Source organism: Bos grunniens, chromosome 6, assembly GCF_055505025.1.
Source record: "Bos grunniens cultivar Pamir isolate PY7600 chromosome 6, Bosgru_T2T1.0, whole genome shotgun sequence".
Classification (NCBI taxonomy): Eukaryota; Metazoa; Chordata; class Mammalia; order Artiodactyla; family Bovidae; genus Bos; species Bos grunniens.
The window spans coordinates 17,359,962-17,384,098 of NC_141170.1; the positions used below are offsets into that span (position 1 = coordinate 17,359,962).

The 24,137-nt window shown below is 40.1% G+C and overlaps 1 protein-coding gene across 2 annotated transcripts in view; it reads right to left on the bottom strand.

The window, feature by feature from the left end:
* Positions 1-24,137, bottom strand: part of ARHGAP24 (Rho GTPase activating protein 24) — a 614,546-nt gene that overhangs the window by 532,744 nt on the left and 57,665 nt on the right. Inside the window, exon 1 of one of the 2 annotated variants that reach the window (XM_086404972.1) lies at positions 17,722-18,116. The exons of the other annotated variant lie outside the window; for it this stretch is intronic. The gene's annotated coding sequence lies outside the window, so the exon portion shown is untranslated. Of the gene's footprint in view, positions 1-17,721; positions 18,117-24,137 lie in introns of those variants that run through there. 2 annotated transcript variants of the gene reach the window in all.

The window sequence follows — 24,137 nt, forward strand, 5'->3', positions numbered from 1 at the left end:
CTCTCTGACTAAAATCGATTACAGCGCCAAATTCAGTGTCTCAGAAAGCAGGCAGGTAGACTGGTTCCTGTGTGAACTTATTCTAGAGAGAATTCTCTGGAAACTTCACAATGGAATAACAGGAAATTGCAAGGTAGAGGAACCACCAACTCAAGAAAAAAGCAGTTAATACCTTTGTTTCAAATCAAAGCTCAGATTTGAGATAGAAATTTAACCCTGGTCCTCTGGAAATAAGTTAACCAGAGGGCTTTGCTGTCTGCCCCCAAGTCTGTAAATACAGCCCTAGTTACTTGCTACAATTTATGACTCCCCATGGTATTAGGAATCCATTTCAAATCTCTTTTAAGCAGTCCCAGGATCTGTTTCCTGACAGTATTGACAAAACAGGAACACTAGCTGTAACTCAACGCATCCTACGCTCCTAGAGATCACCAGCAAGTCCAGCACTTTTCACTTAACATCACACGTATATTTACCAATTCTCTCCTCCCTACCTACCTCTCTCTCTCTTTCTTCCCCTCTTTACAACTCCCCTCCATCCCCACTTTCTCCAGGCTCATGCTAATATGACCTTTACACATCAATTACTCTCCCTGAATTATTTTAGCCTTTCACATTAATAATACAGCTTATAAATGATATCATACACAAGTTGCTTGGCATTTCTATAAAGCAGTTCAATATAATTTTATTGTCTTAGTGGCTCTTTCTAAGACATTAAGAATATCTTTTTTACATCAAACAAACAGACAACAGCAATAACATCAGCCCACTATTATTATCATCAGACATTTGGTCACAGTGTGATTTGCTAAACAAATAAGGACTAACCTTCATAAGCCACTAGGATCCTATTCTTGCTTGAAAGTATTATTAGAAGCAGAGTCCCAATGTGACACCATTGAGCTGCTTGCAAACATCTGAAGGAAGTCTAAGCATTCAGTATTGTCTCTTTTGTGATACAGAAATAACCCTGGTTTTCTGAGATAGCATCCCACACTTTTCAAAGCTGCCTGAAAAGGTGCCCAGAGCTGCAGGCTCTGCGTCCCACAGCTCAGTAGCACAAAGGTCTCACCTTGCTCCCCGACGAGGAGTCCGGCTCAACCAGCTCAGCCGTGTGCCCCTCACCCAACTTGCACTATTGGCCCGCCCGTGTCTCAGACAGGACTCCCACAAAGACTTCAAGCCCAGTCCCAGGCTCATTTCAGGGAAGCTAAGGCTACTCCCTGGAATGCTCCACAAATTAAACAGTAGTGGACGGGACTGCAAACAGAGAGGTAATAAAAGCACTGCACAGAAGAAAACTCTCCCTGACTCTCAGTGGTACACAGCGGTTACTACGAGCTAAAGCCTCTTTTTCTCCCTTTTCCATTCCTGCACTCTTCTTCAGTGATTATTGACTGGTCGAGGCAGTGTTTAAAGAACACCTGCTGTTTTCTTCTTTTTAATTTTTGTTTTTGTTTTCTGCATGAAATCTCTTAGCTGTTGATATACCATCAGGCTTATTTATATGCTTCCTTTTCAAGAATATGGAAAACATAAGAGAACCATTGTACAATTATATTGTGGTTTGAAGACCAAATTGAATGAAAATCTACAGTGTATTGAGGACATTCATATGAATGGATTCAAAATCTAATTATTGGGCTTCCCTGGTGGCTCAGATGGTAAAGAATCTGCCTGCAATGTGGGAGACTTGGGTTTGATCCCTAGGTCAGGAAGATTCCCTGGAGAAGGGAATGACAACCCACTTCAGTATTCTTGCCTGGAGAATTCCATGGACAGAGGAGCCTGAGGGGCTACAGTCCATGGGGTCACAGAGTCAGACACAACTGAGCAATTAACACTTAGATTTAAATATTATTACAAGGAATTAGGTTAAACATGTAACCCAAAACAGAAAGTATCACACCTTGATTTTAATATGCTATATTTTTCAGCTGCCTTTAGGGTTACTCTGGGCTCAGTAAAAATGCTTTTTAAAACATTACAGATTCACTTGCTCCTTTCTCAGTCATGAGTCCTCATCTTGGGCTTCCCTCATGGCAGAGCTGGTAAAGAATCTGCCTGTAATGTGAGAGACCTGGGTTAGATCCCTGGATTGGGAAGGTACACTGGAGAAAGGAAAGGCTACCCAACCCTATGAACTGTGTAGTCCATGGGGTTGCAGAGTCAAATACGACTGAGCAACTTTCACAAGTCCTTATCTAATCGATAGAACACAAAATCATGAGTGACAGTTTTGCCAAATGGTACTTAACAAGGACCCTTGTAGTTGAAGAGCAAAGGAGATAATTCATTATATGCAGTGATGCCACAGGCTAGCATGTGGGTTTGATTATCTCCAGGAACTCAGAGGTGAGAAGAGCCTCTGAGAAATGGGGTAGTAGGGTAGAAACATAAATCACTAAAAATCAAGAGCCTGGTCTGCCTCTTCCTGACTCAGTATTCTGGGACAAAACGCCAAAATCAGGGGTCCCCAACCTCTGGGCTGCAGACCAGTACCTCCTGTCAGATCAGCAGCAGCATTACATTCCAGAGTCACCTGGTTTACAGTCTACGGGAACTTGAATAGAATTTGTAACCGACTGTTGTGTGAAAATTGTATAAATCTTAATTATGTTGATTTGGTTCATCATGCTTTTCAGGTCTGCTACATCCTTCTACTTCTCTGCACACCCATTCTATTAACTTTTGAGAGTTTGCTATTGAAACTCCAACTAAAAGTCTTAATTTGTCTATTTTTTAAAAAATAGTGGAACTATATGTAAACTTGTTCTGTACTTTCCAAGTGTCCTGTAAATGTGTTTTCATACTTTCATAATTAAAAAAAATAAAAAATTAAAATGAAAGAGTGCACACAACAAATGTAATGTGTTTGAATCATCCCGAAACCACTCCCCCAACCTCCGGCCCATGGAAAAACTGTCTTCCATGAAATCGGTCCCTGGTGCCAAAAACGTTGGGGACAGCTGACCTAGATCACTTTGAACTCATTTTCCATATTAAAAGACTGAGATAAAGTGGTTATAGCTATTTTTCTAAATATGCTTTTATTCTGATGTACAATGAATTCATTCTAAGGAGAATGTAGCATGTAATTTATAATTTATTAACTGAAGAGGCCCAGCATAGATAATTAACATGAAAGACTCCCCAATATATATATATATATACATATTTTAAATTCTGTAGTTTCAACCCTCTCCTGAAATCTAAAATTTTACCAAATTTACAGGGAAAAAAAGTTACATATTTCGGTTTCACCTCTGTTTGCCTCTTCTCCTGCTGAGTTATTAAGGCCCAAATTCACCAAATAAAGCAGAAGCAGGGGTTCCTTGTCACTCCTGGAAAATATTGTTGACTTTTATTCACTAGGCAACAATTTTATCCGTACCTGTGTGTGGGCTCAGATGTGTCTGACTCTTTATGACCCCAGTGACTGTAGCCCACCAGGCTCCTCTGTCTATGGAATTTTCCAGGCAAGAATACTGGAGTGCAATGCCATTTCCTCTTCCAGGGGACCTAACGGACCCAGAGATCGAACCTGCATTTCCTGAATCTCCTGCATTGACAGGTGGATTCTTTACCACTGAGCCACACATTAACAAAGCAAGGAGTCCACAAACACAAAAAGGAAGATGGAAGAGAGAAAAACAAAACAACAAAAAAAAGAAAATGATCCTGTGACTTAAATGATTCCAAAGCAAAGTTCATGTCAAATTTGAAAATGTTACCAGAGTCCTTGAGGCGGCCCTGGGGGAGTCACTTTGCCGAGTAGGCTCTATCCTTAACCTGACCCAGAATCTACGAGGCCAACACAAGGGCAGAGGAGGCCACAGGAGGAACAGGAAGAGTTCATGTCATTCACCACCATGTGCAGAACTGTTAAGCAAGTAGTATTTCTTATCACAGAGAATCAAATCTACATATTGATCCTGGCATAACATATTGCTCCTTCATCCTGGTACTATTTGAACCCAAGGAATGTCCAGATGCATTGAATGGAAACTTCTGCAAGTGATTTGGAAACTAGTAACTTCACACTCAAAGAAACTATTCCTAGTATGTCTTCAAGTTATATTTGCCCCCTGTACTAACAGAGCTGAGATGTTGCTGCTTTTCCTATTGCACTGTCAATCTATAGAGCAGAGAACTGAAGGCTGTTCTCCCCCATGCATCATAAACACCAGTTGTCATCTAACAATAGCCAGAGTTTGCATTTGTGTTATAGCAGAAAGTATACAACCACTTCATTACAATTTCCCAGGTGACTTTATAAAATATGGAGTTACAGCTCAATCTTTTCACTTTATTTGCTGGGGTTTTGCAATGGATGTTTTCAGCATTTCAGGAAAGAAAATTCTTTGCAGTGAGGGACTGTCACACTGTAAGACATATGGCATTCTTGACCCCTGGGCAACAACTGCCAGTAGCTTCACCCAGTCATTGCTATAACCAAACATACTCTCATACATTCTCAAGAGCCTCCTAGTGAGTAGTGCCACCCATGGTAAAAACTAGCCCACTGGCACAAGGAAAGGTCAGGCTAAACTTTATCATGTAATCTAGAGACTTCCAGATCCTCACTCCTCCATAAAGGCAACATCCAATTTTCAGAGCCCTGGAAATGGCACCCATAGCTACACTCTTATCAAAATTGTTTCAAAGAAGCACACTACCATTTAGCCACAGAGGCTTTTTCAAAGCTGGAACAATCTTAGAAAGCATTTACTCTAACACCTTTATTTTAGATAAGGAGACTAAAGTCCAGAAAAAGGAAACGATTTGCCTGAATTCACAGATGCTAATTAATACCAGAAGTAGGACCAGAGCCACCTCATTCTAGCCCCTTCCCATTCAATCTTCCCCAATCATAGATTACAAAGCAAAGAAGGATCTTTTGAAACATGTCTCAAGCCATTGTTTTTATTTTATTTTTAATTGGAGGATGTTTTCTGCCACACATCAACGTGAATCAGCCATATGTATGGTTTCAATATACACTCTTACCTGCAATGAGCCAGAGGTAGACATTCTTACCCCTAAAACTGATTCTTTCTGACAATTCTGTCCTACAAATATTTTCATACACTACTAAAAACAAAAGCATGAACACCAAGGATGGAAGAGGTGGGCGAACTGGGAGACTGGGATTAACACATATACACTATTGATACTATGTATGAAATAGATAACTAATAAGAACCTACTGTGCAGCACAGGGACTCCACTCAGTGCTCTGTGGGGACCTAAACGGGAAAGAGATCCAAGGAAGGGGGGATCTATGTATACATGTAGCTGATCCACTTTTCTGTACAGTAGAATATAACACAATATTGTTATATTCTCCAATAACAATGTAAGATAAAATAAAAATAGAAAAGTTAATATATGTTTATTAAAAAGTAGTTTAAAAAAATCCAAGGAAATGCTCTTTTAAAGACATGGAAAAGAAAATCCTCAAACTTTTTCTAGTGAATCTGAATGCTGTATTTTCAAACATAATTCTTCCATGTCTTAAAGTAAATACACATTCCAATTGAAGGGCTTCCCTGGTGGCTCAGGCTGTAAAGAATCCACCTGCCAGTACAGAAGACTGGGGTTCAATCTCTGGGCCAGGAAGATCCCCAGAGAAGGGAATGGGTACCCACTCCAGTATTCTTGCCTAAGAAATTCCATGGACAGATGAGCCTGGTAGGTTACAGTTCTTGGGGTCACAAAGAGTCAGACACGACTGACCAACTAACACTTCACTTTGACCTTCCAACCGAAAATCAAATACAACAGTAAACACAAAAAAATGAATAAAAAATAGTCAATTCAACATTACCTGCTCTCTCTTTAAAGTAACGACATACAGTCAATAAATATCTTAAGCACATTCATTGTTTTCATTATTAGGAAAAACATCTCTTTATAAAAATTTATATAACTTCCATTTTTACCAAAATAGATTTTTTGTCATTGTTGTTTATCATCAGTATTAGTACTGCATTAACTAGATTGCCAATCTCTTGTCTGCATGTACTTTTCAAAATAAATATCTCAGTAAAATACTGAATGCAGTTTTTTTATGAGTTCTTAATTCAATTCCCAGTTTCACAGCTGTTCAGGCATCTGGACTATTATCATTAAAATGTTTCAAATTGAATACAACTTAGATATTCAGGGCTCTGGGCTACTCCCAAAGAATATTAAGCCTTTATCTTGTAGTTCTAGAAGAAAGTACAGATCTAACTACTCAATGTCCTTCTATATACAAAAGAATTGACTTCTGTGGGACTCAGCCACCTGAACTGTGAGAGGACAGCGTAGAAAAAAATAGGAGAAAAGACTACACAAAACTAGTCACAAGACACAGAAAAGCATTTTATAGAGAATTAACAGCTTTAGTCAATATAAAATAATATGTTCTTCTAACTGTTCTTAAGTAATTTAGATATATCCTTATCTAATTTTAATCATGATTTCCCAGCACCACTTTTGAATAGGTAATAGTCTTTAATCATCTGAGGTTCTTGTTAAAACTCATATGGCTGGGTTCAGGTAGGTCTCAGTAATTGCATTTCTAACAAGATCCCAGGTGAAACTGATGCTTTTGGTCTTGAGACCACATTCTGAACTGCTACTTTAAAGGATTTTTAAAATACTTTATCTTGACAGTTATCAATAATAATAAGTACATTTTTCATTTTTACCTAGGGTGTCAGATACTTACATCCACATTTAAAAAACTGAAAATTAAAACATGTGAATTCTTACTTTTACTATATATAATGAACCCTGACTTTTCCATTCCATTCCATCCTGTTCTATCCCCTTTCATTGAAAAGTGGTCATGAACCACTGATTTGATTCTATGACTGCTGATGCATCAAGATCTATATTTTGAAAAATACTCCTCTAGAATCCCATGTTCATCATGAAATTTAATAATATTACAATAACTGTTGACATGTATTGACATTTACCAGATGCTAGAAACCCTTCTAGTATCTTACAGGCAATGTTCATGCTCACTTCATACATTAAAAGCCTATAACAACACTATGGAGTAGATATTATTAAATGCTCATTTCACAGAGAGGGAATCTGTGGTTCAAGGAGGTTAACACAACTTGCCCAAGGTTATAGGGCTTTGTGTAATTCCAGAGCATAGAGATAAAGTATGGTATAATATCTCACAGTAAGATCCTTTAGTTTTGAATCCCACATCTACCATTTAGTGCCTGTGAGACTTTGGTAAGTTACAAAGACTTTACAAGTTTCTGTTTGTTTGTTTGTTTTTTTATATTTGATTTTTTTGTTTTGTTTTGTTTTGATGAGGACCATTTTTAAAGCCTCTGTTGAATTTTTTACAATACTGTTTTCTGTTTTGATTTTTTGACCATGAGACATATTGGATCTCCCTGACCAGGGATCAAACCCATAACCTCTGCGAAGTCTTAACCACAGGACCACCAAAGAAGTTCCAAGTTCCAGTTTTCCCACCTATAAAAGATAATAATAGCTTCTATTCGTGTGGGAGCTTGAAGATTAAAGGTGATAACCCATGGAAGAGCTTGGCATAACTAGGACATAGTAAGGCTTTAATAATTGCTATCTATTATTAAAAGCAGAGACTCATTCTTGTTTGTCACATCATATGCTGCCTCCCTGCCCTTGAATTCTAGTTTCCAACACTGTCTCTGGATTTGCCTTTTCTCCTAATTCTTTGATTTCTGACACATATCATCCTGTGAACTTGCTTCTCCCCTTCTCCCATCCATCCTCCTCCAGCAGCTCCCTCTGTTGAGAGGGAGTCCTCAGAGCTCCTTCCCCAGATAATCCCTCACAACCCCCACCTGTTTCTAGGCATCCATGTCCAAGGCTCCCCCACAGAACCTGTCAACTCAAACCTAACCCTACAAACACATAAAAGTTACTGCATGATGAAAGCATAAGTTGTTATCAAAATATGAAATCTCTGATCAGTAAATCACGAACGTGAGAGGGCTAGTCCTTCTGTATATCCATAATTGCCTTTGTATAACATTGCATGCATTGCATTTAACCATTTCACAGTAATAAACCACGTGCATGCATGTGTGCCTGCTAAGTCACTTCAGCCGTGTCCGAATCTTTGCAACCCTATGGACTATAGCCCACCAGGCTCCTCTGTCCATGGGATTCTCGAGGCAAGAAAACTGGAGTGGGTTGCCATGCCCTCCTCCACATGATTTCCTAACCCAGGGATCAAGCCTAGGTCTCTTATGTCTCCTGCATTGGCAAGTGGGTTCTTAAACACTGGTGCCACCTGGGAAACCCTGTAATAAACCACAATGGGATACAAAAACCAAAAAGGAATTCTAAAGGCCGTACTCCTATGGTTAAATCCTGCTTTGACGCAATTAGGTGCAACAAGATAACATCAAGCTCCTCTGACTCCCCTAGGTCATCTTTTCCTCCTAGAAGTTTCTTCATAAAAGAAATTTTAAAACTAGATATTCCTTGAACAATAGAACAATCAAAAATGACACAAGGAATTTGGAGAACCTTTTTCTCTATATCATCAAAAACAGGAGTGACATGCACTCCAACAGTTTCTGGGATAAACGCTCTTATCTTGAGAAAGACTAGCTTTGAAATTACTTTCCCTGCAGCCCATTTCATTTCAGTGTGTCCACTGAATACTGTCACCAAGAACTCAACCTTTCTCCCCTTCTCAGTTGCTACACCCAAAGAAAGAATCCCTTCCTTCTGTATTTCAGCTTTTTCTTTTCTTGGTTTTCATCAAAATATAGTCTATTTATGATAGAAAGTTTCAGTTTTATACCATAGTGGATTCTACTTTTATAGATTATACTCCATTTAAAGATATTATAAAATATTGGCTATATTCAGCATGCTGTACATTATATCATTGTATCTTATTTATTTTATACCTGGTAGGTTGTACCTCTTAATCCTCTTCCTCTATCTGGCCTCACTCCCACTCCCCCAGTGGTAACCACTAGCTTGTTCTCTATCTGTGAATCTGTTTCTGTTTTGTTATATTTCTTCATTTGTTTTACTTGTTTAGATTCCATATATAACTGAAAACATATGGTATTTGTCTTACTTCAATAAGCATAATACCCTCCAGGTATATCCATGTTGTAAATGACAAAAAATTAATTCTTTACTAATGGCTGTATAATATTCCATTGTGTATAAATGCCCCATCTCTTTATCCATTCATCTGTTGATGGATACCTAGGTTCCTTCCATAAGCTTCCCGGGTCATGCTAGTGGTAAAGAATCCACCTGCCAATGCAGGAGACAAAAAGAGATACAGGTTCATTCCCTGGGTTTGGAAGATTCCCTGGAGTAGAAAATGGCACCCCACTCTGTTATTCTTGCCTGGAAAATTCCATGGGGCCACAAAGAGTCAAAGACGACTGAGCGACTGAGAATGCAACACAGGCTCCTTCCACACCTTGACTATCGTAAATAATGCTGCTATGAACGTTGGGGTGCATCTATCTTTTCGTATTCATGTTTTTGCTTACTCCAGGTGTGTACCCAGGTATATAAAGAAATCACCCTGTATCTTATGCTGGTGCTCAGTCCTGACCGACTCTTTATGAGCCCATGGACTGCTACACACAGGCTCCTCTGTCCATGGGATTTTCCAGGCAAGAATACTGGAGTGGATTGCCTTTTCCTTCTGCAGGGGATCTTCCTGACTTAGGGATCGAACCCATGTCTCTTGCATCTCCTGCACTGCAGGCAGGTTCTTTACCACAGCACCACCTGGGAAGCCTGAAGAGCTCATACAACTCCACATAAAAAATGATTTTAGAATGGACAGAAGGCCCGGAGAAACATTTCTCCAAAGAAAACATTCAGATGGTTAACAAGCACATGAAAAAGTGCTCACTCAACATAACTAATCATCAGGGAAAAACACATCAAAACCATAATAAGACATTTCCCCACATTGGTCAAAATGATTGTCATCAAAAAAATAATAATAATAAACGTTGGCGAGTATGTGGACAAAAGGGAACCCTAGTACACTGTTGGTGGGAATGTAAATTGGTAAAGCCACTGTGGAGAACAATATGGAGGTTCCTGAAAATATACATTATTTCAGCTTTTTCAAGTTGAGTCTCTAGTCCTCAGCCCTAGGACCACCTACCTCTTCTCTCTCCACTACCTCCGTCTGTTTCTCACAGTATTCCAGGAATACACTTAACGGTGGATATAAGCTTGGTTTACTATAATAGAGTACACTGTTCATGAAAATATTATAGAAGGCCTGCACCTTTAAAATCACCTTTTTAATATAATTTGATGAACCTAGTATTAAAAGTACTGATATATGAGTAGCTTCACCTGAAAAAAAAAGAAGACCTCCCCTTACCTGAGTTTCCTGGGATTATTTCACATATAAATCACTTGCCCTAGGGGCAAAAGTCTGGGAATTAAGCAATAAGGATAAATCATTGGTTTTATCCTACATGGTTTTTCCAGTAGTCATGCATGGATGTGAGAGTTGGACCATAAAGAAGGCTGAGTGCCAAAGAATTGATGCTTCTGAACTGTGGTGTTGGACAAAACTCTTGAGAGTGCCTTGGACTGCAAGGAGATCAAATCACTCCATCCTAAAGGAAATCAGTCCTGAATATTCATTGGAAGAACTGATGCTGAAGCTGAAACTCCAATACTTTGGCCACCTGATGTGAAGAGCTGACTCATTGGAAAAGACCCTGATGCTGGGAAAGATTGAAGGCAGGAGGAGAAGGGGGACAATAGAGGATGAGATGGTTAGATGGCATCACTGTCTCAATGGACATGAGTTTGAAGAAAGCTCCGGGAGGTGGTGAAGGACAGGGAAGTCTGGTGTGCTGCCGTCCATGGGGTCACAAAGAGTTGGACACGACTGAGTGACTGAACAACAAATAAATCATTGGAGTTACATGGACCATATCTTTGCTGTTCACCTCTCACCAGAAGATAAATCTGGTCAAGCCAATTACTATGAGCAAACCTTGATAGTGGCAATCCATCCCATGAGTCCCAACTCATCAGCATAACACTGTCATCTTAAAGATCTGCAGGAGAACGTCAAGGCCAGTTCTTTGAGACCATGTTGGGACCAGAGTCTGTACTATACGTCAAGCACATTGAAACACAGATTATCATTCTAAAATTAATAAAGGGAAAAGCACTGAGAGAAGGTGACATATTAGAAAAATGACAGGGTATTTGGATTCAGATAGATCTGGTTTTCTCAACTCTATTACCCCTTACTAACAATAATAGCTTGAGTAAGTTTTACCTCTTTGAACCTAAACACACTCACAGGGTGGGAATAACATATCTGAATTAGATATAACATAGTTTACTTCTAGAATTACTAATTATTTCTAACTATTTCTAGAATTATAAGTAGTACATTTAAAAAATAAATAAAACTCCCATGGAGTGCTTGGTACTTAGCAGGTACTTGATTAGTTAGCGTGATTATTATTACAAGTCTGTGTGACTTAAAGAGGCAGAAAAACTCAAGACAAAATGAGAGTTATTTCTCCTCCGTGGGAAATTTGAAAAATTACTTTCTTTAACGGAAAACTCAATTTGATGGGCAGAATACAGCCCTAATTACAGATCTTAATTATGATTTTTACTTCAATCTATTGATAGATCTTACTTGTAAGAAAAAGAAATATGCTTCTGAGATACTCCTGAGGGCACTCTTCCATACAACTACAATATACATATTGAAAAGAACTCACATGTTTGCTCTGAAGGATTTGCTTTCAGAATTATTCAGATATGATTTTCTTTCTAAGGTTTTCAAGAAATATAGTATTTCGGGCAAGGCCATTTTATCTCTCAGGGAGTATAAAAACAGTACTTAGAATGATTCAAGAAACCACAAAAAATAATCTGGAAAAATTATTGGCTCTGAAACACTAAACTGAAGCTACAAAATAAAATTTTATACATATTTAACTACATGTCTAAAAAAAAGTGATGCTTCCCAGGTTGCACAGTGGTCAAGAATTCATCTGCCAATGCAGGGGACACAGGAGATGCATCATCCCTGGGTTGGGAAGATCCCCTGGAGAAGGAAATAGCAACCTACTCCAGTATTCTTGCCTGGAAAATCCCATGGACAGAGGGGCCTGAGGGGCTACAGTCTATGGGGTCTCAAAAGAGTCAGACACAACTTAGCCAACTAAACAACAACATACTAAAAAAAGTTTAAAATGGAGGTAATTTGGCCTATTTCCATAATGCATTTAAGCTAACTTTTAACTGTTAAAAGGTATGGGTATTTTAAGATCACTAAAGTAGGCTGCTGCTGCTGCTGCTGCTGCTGCTGCTAAGTCGCTTCAGTCGTGTCTGGCTCTGTGCGACCCCACAGACGGCAGCTCACCAGGCTTCTCTGTCCCTGGGATTCTCCAGGCAAGAACACTGGAGTGGGTTGCCATTTCCTTCTCCAATGCATGAAAGGGATAAGGGAAAGTGACACGACTCTTAGTGACCCCATGGACTGCAGCCTACTAGACTCCTCCGTCTATGGGATTTTCCAGGCAAGAGTACTGGAATGGGGTGCCAGTGTGCAAACCACATTAGAAAACCTCAACTAAGGTATAACTGTGCATCAAATTTAATATTGAGTTCTTGGATGACAAACTAAAATGATAAACATGGTGATTTTTAGCTTCTGTTCTTCTAAGAAAAGAAACAATGCTAGCTAATCAGAAGAAACACATTTTCTAAAGCAGTAAAAGCAAAGATGGATTTGTAGAGATCTTTACATAAGGAATATTGAAATACATAACAAAAAACACCAAGATGTTTTCCATGGAGCCCATCTCTTTTCAACTGACTCCCTGCAAAAAGTAAAAAGTATTATATTAAAGCATAGTGAATGAAGACAACGTAATAAAAAGGAGTTGTAACATGATTAGGAAGGGTAAATTTTCAATTTGATAAAAATAGAGAGCATGGAAGATTTAGAAAGCTGAGTAGACTATTACTTTTAAATATCAGTGGTTGCTTGTCCAGTCTCCTCAGAGATACTATATAAAGAGCAACATGAGCTATATATGGTCCCTGGATAGTGCCTGAAACACAAGTATTATGCATTCTTTATTGAAAAATTATCCACGTGTTACACGGCAAGTATACAAATGACAAAATTATCACAGTTCTGAAAATAAAATAAACCCATTTGTATTTTGGCTCAAAGCACATATACCCCCCCCCACCTCCTACATGTTAAGCAGCATAAATAATTGTAGTCTAATTTTTTTCAGGAAGGAACTTTGAGCATAAATGATCAAAGGAGATGGAAATAAAACCAATATAATTTTAAAAGTCAGCAAAAGGAAGGAAGGTGCCTTTCCGAATTTCCTCCTCTCCATCCACCTTCACATTCTACTTTAATTAAATTTGATTCCCTCAAGCACTAGCATTCAAGATAATTATTAAATAGCCCAAATTAGTACTTCTATTTTGTTTTATTAATTAAGATTATTACCCAGTCCACAGGCAACAGGATCTCCAATTCAACTCCATTATTAGTCCTCACAGCTAAATCCAGGACCTCCCACTGGGATACAGCAGATTAGAGATTTTACAGTATAATATAAAAAATAATTGTGGGAGATGTTTATTTATTCTAACGGTTTCTACTCTCTTTAAACTCAAGAGTATTTTGTAATTTCAAAGAGTAAAAAAAAATTGGTTCCACTCTAGATTTTGTTTTGTTTTGCTTTTACTTTAGAATAGTAAAAGCACAATATTTCATCTATTACAGAAATAAAATAGGCTTGTGTGGGCCAGTCTGGAAAGTGAACTATATTTGGTCGCATCATTACCTGTAGAAAATGAACTCTGAGTCCAAACAGATATTTTTCCAAATGGACTTTGGGGAAATAACTACCTGCATAAATTGGAGTCCACCACCACTTTCTTCATTCATGACTTTGCTTGTTCATTTACTAAGGAAACATTAATAGATGTCTACTACACTTCATACTCTGTTCTAGGAGCTAGAAACAGGTATTCCCACCACCACCAATACGCCCATTAAGGAACTCACTGTAGCTGGCTGGGGGAGGGTACATAAAAATTATTAAAATAATCATTCACGGTATGTTTAAGACATCACGGAAGTAGATGAGAAGACATGATTAATTCTTCCTGCACGGAATTGGGCAAGTCTTTCAAAGGAAGATCCACTTGAAGTGGACCACTGATAATCAACAGAGGCTTTCCAGCCAGAAGACATTTCAGGAGAATGAAATCCAGAAGTAAGAAATTAGAAGTGTAAAGAGTGAGGGTCCCTGGTGTAGGAAGACACAGCTAAAAATGAAGGGCTTTGAAGAGCTTTTAGTCCCTGAACTAAGGCATTTAGAGCTGCTGTTATAGGTCTCTGGGGTCTATCAAAGGTTTTAGAACACGGGACTTACACAGTTAGATCTGCACTTTACAAAGATTAATTGTGGCAATGCCACAGTAGAATGGAGATACTGCTTAAAAGCACACATGTGCACAGTATCCTCTTAAAATTGAACATTCTTTGACTTCATCACAATAATCCCTCCACTTCCAAATGGGCTTTTATTTAGTGCTGAAACCATCATAATCTAGTAAAGTTTGAGTTTATATAGCAAAGACAGATGGGTTACCATTGCAGACTCAATATGAAAGTTCAACTCTTCCCATGAAGAACATTAACTTCATGGCTAAGTGGCCTATTTATGACTTTAATTTTAAATACCTTTTTCCATCTGGGAGAAATATTAATCATTTAATCACAAATTTAAGTGTAAACAGGCATCTTTTTTATTTTAAATCTCTTCTGCCTTTTTCCTCAGAAAAAGGTGATCAGGATAGAATGGCTACCTCAGGTTCTTGTTATTATCAAGCTTCTCCACACTCATGTGTGACCAACTGGGTGGCTGTCCCTCCCTACTGAGGGGTTTTCCAGGTGGCAGTAGTGGTAAAGAACCCTCCTGCCAATGCAGGAGATGTAGACACTAGAGTTCGATACCTGGATCCAGAAGATGCCCTGGAGAAAGGCACAGCAGCCTACTCCAATATTCTTGTCTGGAGAATCCCACGGACAGAGGAGCCTGGTGGGCTACGGTCCATGGGGTCGCAAAGAGTCTGCCATGACTGAAGTGACTTTGCTTGCATACATGCTCTCTTTACCGGGCTCCAAGCTGGGCCTCCATCTACCTCTCCCATTTTATTTTTCCAAGGCATTCAGCTTTACCAAAAAATTGAAACATGGCAGAAAGAAGGAAACAGCATTGCATAAGCTCAACTCATGGGAAAAGAACCCTTCAACATTGGCCATAAAAGAAACCACAGGAGAACAACCACAGGTAACAAAGAGGGTCCTTCAGCAAACATGTTCTGCAAACACGAAGAACAAGAACCAGATGTATCGCCAGGACTTTGCATCATCAGCACTATGTACTTTCAGCCCTGAGAAACCAATCAGGACACTAATAGAACCAGAAAGAAAACACACTTCAGTGGGCCAGTAGGTCACAGCCAAACTATTCAGGGCACTGTTGGTAAACAGCAAACTAGGCTTTGACCAAGACACCAAAATAAACAGACTCGAGCTACTCATTACCACCTGCGGCACATTCCTAGCCCTTCCTGCCCCACCCCGCCTCCACTTTCCTAACCCTTTCCCTTCATCCTCGAGAATCCAAGATCACATAATCAATAAGACCTTGACAATGAGAACTCTCTGAGTTTTGACCACTGCTCTCCCGAGCAAAACCTGAAAGGATTTCACTGGGAATTACAGACCAGAACACTTTCCACTTTTACACTGAAGTTTACACTTTTGTCTGATTAGGTGCATTGGTATTTGTTCTGCGCTGACTTCGTTTTTTCTTGCGAACACAGTTCTCACCCCCACTTATTATCAAATCTGTATTTTCAAATGGTTCAAATTCACTGTATATACAGCCCACAAGAACATAACTGAGAAACCATCCTCCTCTCAAACTCAAGCCCCTGTGATTAAGTAATAAAACCAAATAACACAATTGAAATAAAACCAAATAACACAGTTGAAAGCCAAGGACAAGACTGAGTTTCAGCAGGCTTTCCCACATAGAAAGGACCACAGAGTCTCCTTCTTTTTATCACTCTAGCTGTGTATTCCTTACACAAACCTCAAAGTAAAGTCCAGATCTGAACAAATTCACAGTTTTCCCCTTACTCTCACTTAAAGGTCTTCCACCAAGAAGACACCCTCTCTGAAGGGTAAGAGGATTTTATTTATCTTAAGGTTTTGTCAATATCTCCGTCCTCCAAGATATCTAAGGGGAATTCTCTGACAACTCAGTAATGGCTCTAAAGAGAACAGATTTCTCCACTTGCTACCTGAAGGTCAGGCACCCAGGGAAGACAAAAAGGGGAATTGTATTATTGGGCTTTCTTAGAGGTTGAAATATCCCCTGAGAAGAGGAAGTATTAAGAAATTTAAAAGGGAGAGTGAGGTCTTAATAAGTCTAATGTGAGCTTTATATTTGTTTTCTGTCTTTTTCTAATATATTAACTGTGTGTTTTTTATATTTTATGATGCCCAGCCTAATACCAACACCCATTCTTGCCCTTAATGGTTGGTTTTGAGGTCTAATTAGAAGCAGGAGACAGATTGTTTGTATTTAATCTGTCTGTCCATCTTCTTCTCAGTAATTGAGTAAAGCTCTTAACTCTACTGTAAATATCCCTGAGTTTCAATTAATTTGCTCAACTTAATAGACACAGCAACACATACTGTTTTACTTATGGATAAGCAGACACGTTGCAACTTTTATATTTCAAATACGCGTGGTTTATTTACTTCCTCATTTTAGAAAGAGATGAGATAATAATGTCCTGCTAGGTTTACCAAAAAAGAGTAAGCTACGATGGAAACAGAAATATATTGGAAATGATATTTTAAATGAATTAATATATGCATAGAGTACAAGGCAGTCTGGGTTCCTATTACTAGCTGGTATTGAAAACCTAACACCTCTAAGGAATCCAGAGTAATATTATCTACCCTTCTATTTGAGGACTTGTACAAGAAACGCAGTCTGAAGTAGTCTTTTTTTTAATGATAACATATTACATATCTCTATACTCGAAAGAGGTCAGATACTTCCTCGAAAAGTTTCCTTTTAAAAAATCTAAACAAATTCTTTTGGGTGACTGAAAACTCACCAAAGATTCCCAAAGGCTTTGTTTACAATTACAATATCTACTATTAAAACATATCTCTGAATGGCTGTTATCTAGAAAACTCTCGTGATATAAGACACTAACGGAAACGAGCAGCGGAGAAGGGGGCGGATAGTGAGGGAAGTAAACTGCGGAGTCTTTATTCCTTCCTTCTATTTTTAAGCCTAGAAACGCGTATTATCAGCTTGCTCTGTTTTCTTCCTTTTAAAAATAATAATAAAGGAGCATTGTTCTCCATCATCTACATGCACGCGTACGCGCGCGCGCACACACACACACACACACACGCTCACACACACACACAGACTGCACCAGCACGGGATTCCTGCGGTCCCTCCTCGCCCCCTGCAGCCCCCACGCGGGTCGCCCGCAGCTGTGCCCGCAGCCCCCCGGGCGCAGGCGAGGCCAGGTCCCAGCCCCCCCGAGGTCACCTCAGAGCACATCACTCCCCCCCACGCCCCAAACCAGGTCACCTACCCTGCTCGGAGCGCACGACAGAAGGGGGACGGCGACTGCTCCGAAGAAAAAGACCCCCAGGACGAGCAGGAAAAAAAATTAAGCGGGGAGGGCAGTCCCTTACTTCCCACAACAAGGGGAAGTATTGCGCCCCATGCACTGGGTAGCTCCGCAGCCGCGGTTTCGGAGGAAATGCGCGGCGGCAGAAGGAGCTGCGGCTGGGGTGGAAAGTTGGGGGTGGTTCCCCCCAGCCGCCCGCGCGTCGATCCGCTCCGGTCCCCGCCGCAGTCTTGACAGCTCCCCCGGCCTTCGAGACCCTCCGAAGCCCCGCCGCCGGTTTCCAGCCGGAGCTGGGCTGAGTTGCCACATGCACTTGAGAGATCCTAGCAGTTGCGCACAGAAGAGTCCCAGAAGTTAGAAAGAGTGATTGTGTGTGAATGTGTAAATATACAGTACAAGAGGCTGGAACAACTGAGCGGGGCCAACCCTCAGACGCAGCCCGGGGTTTCAGATTTCATTTGGCAACTGGCAGCTTCAGAAGATTCGAGCCGCACGACGGGGGAGGCAGGAGGAGCCCGGTCCTCGCCCAGCGCCTCCCTACTGGGTTATCTTAGAGCCTGGGTGACACTGGGGGGTCCCCGGACCCTCGACGGCCAGACAGAGCCCTGCCTCGGTACCCCCGAGGCTGGCTTGACCCGTTTATTTCATTCATATCACAGACACACGTTGGTGTGAATCTGGGGCTGTAGGTGCGGAGAAGGGATGCCGAATACATATCCCTTTGCCTCCTAGAAGCTCAGCATGTCTTCGGCCAAACCCCACAAGGTTTTACTTGCTTCTGTCAGCTCTCTGTATAAAATCGTATTTCTCCAATCAGAATTACCTGGGTCATTAAACCCGTATTCCTAGAAATGTTTGTTTAAATGAATACTCTCTAGTTAGATCTTTAGAGAAATTCAAAGCATAATTACTTCCTTATCATGGTTTAAGAGCTCTCAAAATTATACAGTATAAAAGAAAGAGGATGGGGTAGTAAACATTTTGCTGATGCAGTCCCCTCTCCTCCCACAATTTCAGATCTAGATATTATGGCACTGATTACCTGGAATGCCAACTCAACTATTAAAAAATATATATACGTATAAATATCTCTGCTTTAAAGTATTTAAAAACCATCACTATGGGTCTCCAGTGATATGGAAGAGCACACATTTAAATTTAGAAACACCAAAAATAAAAGTCTGTGTGGACACATGTGTTTCTTTCTTTCTTTTTTTTTTTTCTTTTACCTTTCTTTTTCTGGTTTCTTGTAGTCTTTCTTTCTGGTGATCTGTCTCATCCTGGCTTGATGTCCCACTAGAAAATTGATTTTCTGGTGGAAGAATTCTCAACCATCTAATTAAGCTCTGCAGGGAAAAAATTCTTTTGGGTATTTCTTTTTTAAAATGTGTGTTGAATTCCTAACCAGAAGCAGTGTAACTTATTTTCTAATTGGTAGGAATAAATGACCTTCGCATGGCTTTACATATTCTACCTGAAGCCTGGCAGTTAATGCCAATGGCAGTTTTAGATGAAAGCTGGAAAATAATGAAATTAACCAAAATGAAATCTGCACACACTTGAGGATCCCAAGAGCCTCAGGAAGATGTGTCAATGATTCAAGATTCTGACATTTAGAAAAGACAAGGAAGCTATCATGTTGGTAACTTAATTCAGGATATTACAACTACTACAACAAGCAACTTAGAATCAAGACAATACAAAATTGAACTCAACATGATTACTGTTGCTGCTGCTGCTAAGTCACTTCAGTTGTGTCCGAATCTGTGTGACCCCACGGACGGCAGCCCACCAGGCTCCCCCATCCCTTGAATTTTCCAGGCAAGAACACTGGAGTGGGTTGCCATTTCCTTCTCCAATGCATGCAAGTGAAAAGTGAAAGTGAAGACGCTCAGTTATATCTGACCCTCAGCGACCCCATGGACTTCAGCCTACTAGACTCCTCCATCCATGGGATTTTCCAGGCAAGAGTACTGGAGTGGGGTGCCATTGCCTTCTCCCAACATGATTACTGGGTAGTCCCTAATCCAAAAGGTTAAGACATGCCTCTGTGACACACCCTCACATCTAAGATCTTTGCTTTCACATCTTCTGACCTCTGTCTCCATCCCTTCCAGTTCAGTTCAGTTCAATCACTCAGTCATGTCCGACACTTTGCAAACCCATGGACTGCAATACACCAGGCTTTCCTGTCCATCACCAAGTCCCATGTCTATTGAGTCAGTGATGCCATCCAACCATCTCATTCTCCATTGTCCCCTTCTGCTTTCAATCTTTCCCAGCATCAGGGTCTTTTCTAAAGAGTCAGTTCTTTGCATCAGGTGGCCAAAGAATTGGAGTTTCAGCTTCAACATCAATCCTTCCAATGAACACCCAGGATTGATCTCCTTTAGGACGGACTGGTTGGATCTCCTTGCAGTCCAAGGGACTCTCAAGAGTCTTCTCCAACACCACAGTTCAAAAGCATAAATTCTTCAGTGCTCAGCTTTCTTTATGGTCCAACTCTCACATCCATACATGACTACCAGAAAAACCATAGCTTTGACTAGATGGACTTTTGTTGGCAAAATAATGTCTCTGCTTTTTAATATGCTGTCTAGGTTGGTCATAGCTTTTTTTCCAAGGAGCAAGTGTCTTTTAATTTCATGGCTGCAGTCACCATCTACAGTGATTTTGCAGCCCAAGAAAAGAAAGTCTCTCTGTTTCCATTGTTTCTCCATCTATTTGCCATAAAGTGATGGGACCGGATGCCATGATCTTAAGTTTTTTGAATGTGGAGTTTTAAGCAAGCGTTTTCACTCTCCTCTTTCACTTTCATCAAAAGGTTCTTTAGTTCCTCTTTGCTTTCTGTAATAAGGGTGTAATCATCTGCATATCTGAGGTTATTGGTATTTCTCCCGGCAATCTTGATTCCAGCTTGTACTTCATCCTATCTGGCATTTTGCATGATATACTCTGCATATAAGTTAAATAATCAGCATAACTATATACAGCCTTCACGTACTCCTTTCGCAGTTGGAACCAGACCGTTGTTCCATGTCCAGTTCTAACTGTTGCTTCTTGACCTGCATACAGATTTCTCAGGAGGCAGGTCAGGTGGTCTGGTGTTCCCCCTTCCACCTGAAATCATTTCATTGATGTGTATGATGTATGTGATTATCTTAAGCTAGACAGTACAACTGAAAAATGGGAAGAGTGTCACTTGAGGATTAAGCAGCAGGGAAAGTATATCTACAAAACCCTGTCTTCCCCTCTCACTTCTCTGCAGAAAGAAAAGTGCCACTGTATTTGTTTTCTAGAAGCTCCTTAGGGATCTAGCAAAGATCTTTGTTACCAATCATATAAACTGAACTAGAAAATGCTTGATTGTCCACAGGACTCAAGTATGTCGCTATTGTTCAGTTGCTCAGTCACTTCCGATTCTTTTTGACCCTATGGACTGCAGCATGCCAGGCTTCCCTGTCCTTCACCATCTCCTGGAGTTTGCTCAGACTCATGTCCACTGAGTCGGTAATGCCATCCAACCATCTCATCCTCGGTTACCCCCTTCCCCTCCTGCCATCTTACTTTTCCCTCATTTGTGGATTAATTGGGACTAGAAGACATCTCTCATGCAGATTTTAGCAACTTCAAAGGAGAAATAAATTTGAAAAGAGGAGACTTGAAAGGTTCTACCCAGGGGAGGATGCCAATGTGATAGATACACACTCTAGGGGGTGTGGTGTCTGTCATTCAGTTCCCAAGGTCTTTGGTGAGAACTTGCGCGGGGTATCACTTAGAGCTGGACTTTGCCAGTCAACTCAATTCAGAGTTAAAGGCATTTCTTTTTCAGACCAACTCTACAAACCCCACAAGTGCTTCAAGGGTAAAAGCTAAGTTTCCAGGATTCTAAGTCATATCCTCAGAAGGAGTATAAAAGGTATGCAAAGTTTGAGAAGCTTTACAAGGAGATTTACAAGGGGGATGTGTGCTACTTTTAAGACCAGAGGGAGTTCAGGAATCTAGAAAAGAAATAGAAGGAGACAGAGGAGAAGTGTGTGGAGGAGGAGAGGAAGGAAGAGGAGAGAAAGCAGATAATGGCCTTATTATACTTGATCAAGTTGTTTGGATATCAGTATTGCCAGACTCAAGGACAGAAAAATATCCATGAACAAAGCCCCCTAGACATTGTTTCTGTCTTGTCACTTAGGTTAGAATTTAATTAGAGAAACCTTAGCAAGAATTTGTACAATCACTTTAATATTTGAAGTATGTGGATCCAATAGCACTATAAAACAAGTGTGGATTAAAATGTGTTTTAATGCGCTTGACTAATTTAAAAATTGTAAGGTTTTCCACAAGATTCCTTGCCAGATTCTTTGACGATCTTAGCATAGAGTAATGTATTGTCATGTTACCCACTGTCCATTAATATCAGATACTGGGACTCTTTAATTATGTTTTCTTTGGGGAAAACATAAATTCCTAAGAGGGCAAAAAACACAGTAACAAAACTGAATAGTCAAGAATTGCCAAAATCCTAACATTTCCTTCGGGTTGTCACCAACAATGCAGAATTTGTGTGGGTACTGGAATATGCCAAGATATGATTGCAGAATTAAGATTGAAGGCTGTGCTGTAGCTCAAGTCTGTTTCAAACCTTCAGTGTTCAGGTTTTCTTTTTATTTCCTAGGGGAAGTTTCTTTTTTGGTGGGGGGTTGGGGAGGAGTGTGAAATCCAGTTTTTTTTTTTTTTTTTTGAGTCTGTGTCTATCACATTGTCATCCTTCCCTGGTTAGAACCTTTCAAGTCTCCTGTTTGCAATTTTATTTCTCCTTTAAAGTTGCTAGAATCTGCATGGGAGATGTTTTCTAGTCCCAATTAACCCACAAATGAGAGAAAAGTAAGATGGCAGGAGGAGAAGGGGTTGTCTTAGCTAAATAAAGTAGAGAAAGATTAAGGGAGTTTTGTGCCCACCCTCATCCCAATACTTTGGATCACATGATCTAGGAAAAGGGGTAGCACTACTACTATTAAAATGTTAGGGCCAAAAAAATCCAACCAAATCCCCGTGAGGAAGGAGAGAAAGTATAAAACAGAGACAGGTACCTGTGGTGGAGTCCTTCCTGCCCCTATAATTTCATCACAGGTCTGCTCTCAGTCAAGGGCCTTCAAAGTGAAGCCACAAGCATGCAATACACCCATGTAGATCCTGAATGGACTAGAGTATCAACCATTACTATAAACTTTTATCTAATGGATTTATTTTTGGTTGCAGCCAGTATCATACTCCATTGTCCCCTATGTGTTAGTCACTGAGTCATATCTGACTCTTTGCAACCCCATGAACTGTACCCTGCCAGGCTTCTCTGTCCATGGCATTCTTCAGGCAAGAATACTGGAGTGGGTAGCCATTCCCTTCTCCAGGGAATCTTCCCGACCCAAGGAACAAACCCAGGTCTCCTGCATTGCAGACAGATACTTTACCATCTGAGTCACTAGGAAACCCCTAGGTCTTCAAATTAGATGGTACACACACACAAAAATAATCCATGATTACATTCACTTTTAAAATAGTGTTCTTTTTTTGTCTAATTACAAAATTAATATATGTTCAACTCAGGAAACTGGGGAGCTGCAAAGAAGCATAAAAGAAGAAACCAAAAATTGCCATGATCTCACCATACAGAGAAAAAGTATTACTAACATTTTGAGTATATCTAAATGTTTATTCACCTCTGTGTGCATGCATGTGTGTGTGTGTGTGTGTGTGTGTGTGTTAAATAATGGTTTGGTTCACATTATCAACCAAAGCAAGACTGTCTTTGCATGGGCTGCAAATGGAAACCTCAGTTTCCAATTAAAATGGTTTTCTTTTATTCTTTTTAGAGCCAGACTGTGGAATTTACTGGACTCTGTTAAAGAACAAAACTCTCCCCTCCAAGATATGCAGACTCCCTCCAGTGAGCTCCCAGAAAAATTCCCTGCTTTATGCTTTCACATTCTTTCAGTGGCCATTTCTAAATCTCTCCCTTACTAGGATTTCCTTGACCTTGTTGACTCAAAATTTCTCTAAGATAGTCTTTATGTTCCTGTCCTTCACATCCCAGCTCTTCTTTCTCTTCCTGAATACAAGTATGCACGTGTGCACCCCCCGACACACCCACCATGTACATTCACACGCACGTGCACACCCACAGTGAAACGTTCCCCCAGACGTGAGACTTTCCGCTCGCAGACTCAGCTCTTAATATTAAAAACTAACATAAACATAAAATATTTCAAAATCTAATTCCATCTGAGTAATACCAAGATGGGCTTAGATTCAAGATACATACCTTTTTGTAAATTTCAAGCTCATTCTCATGCTGGAATCTTCTCTCATGTTGGAATCTTAAG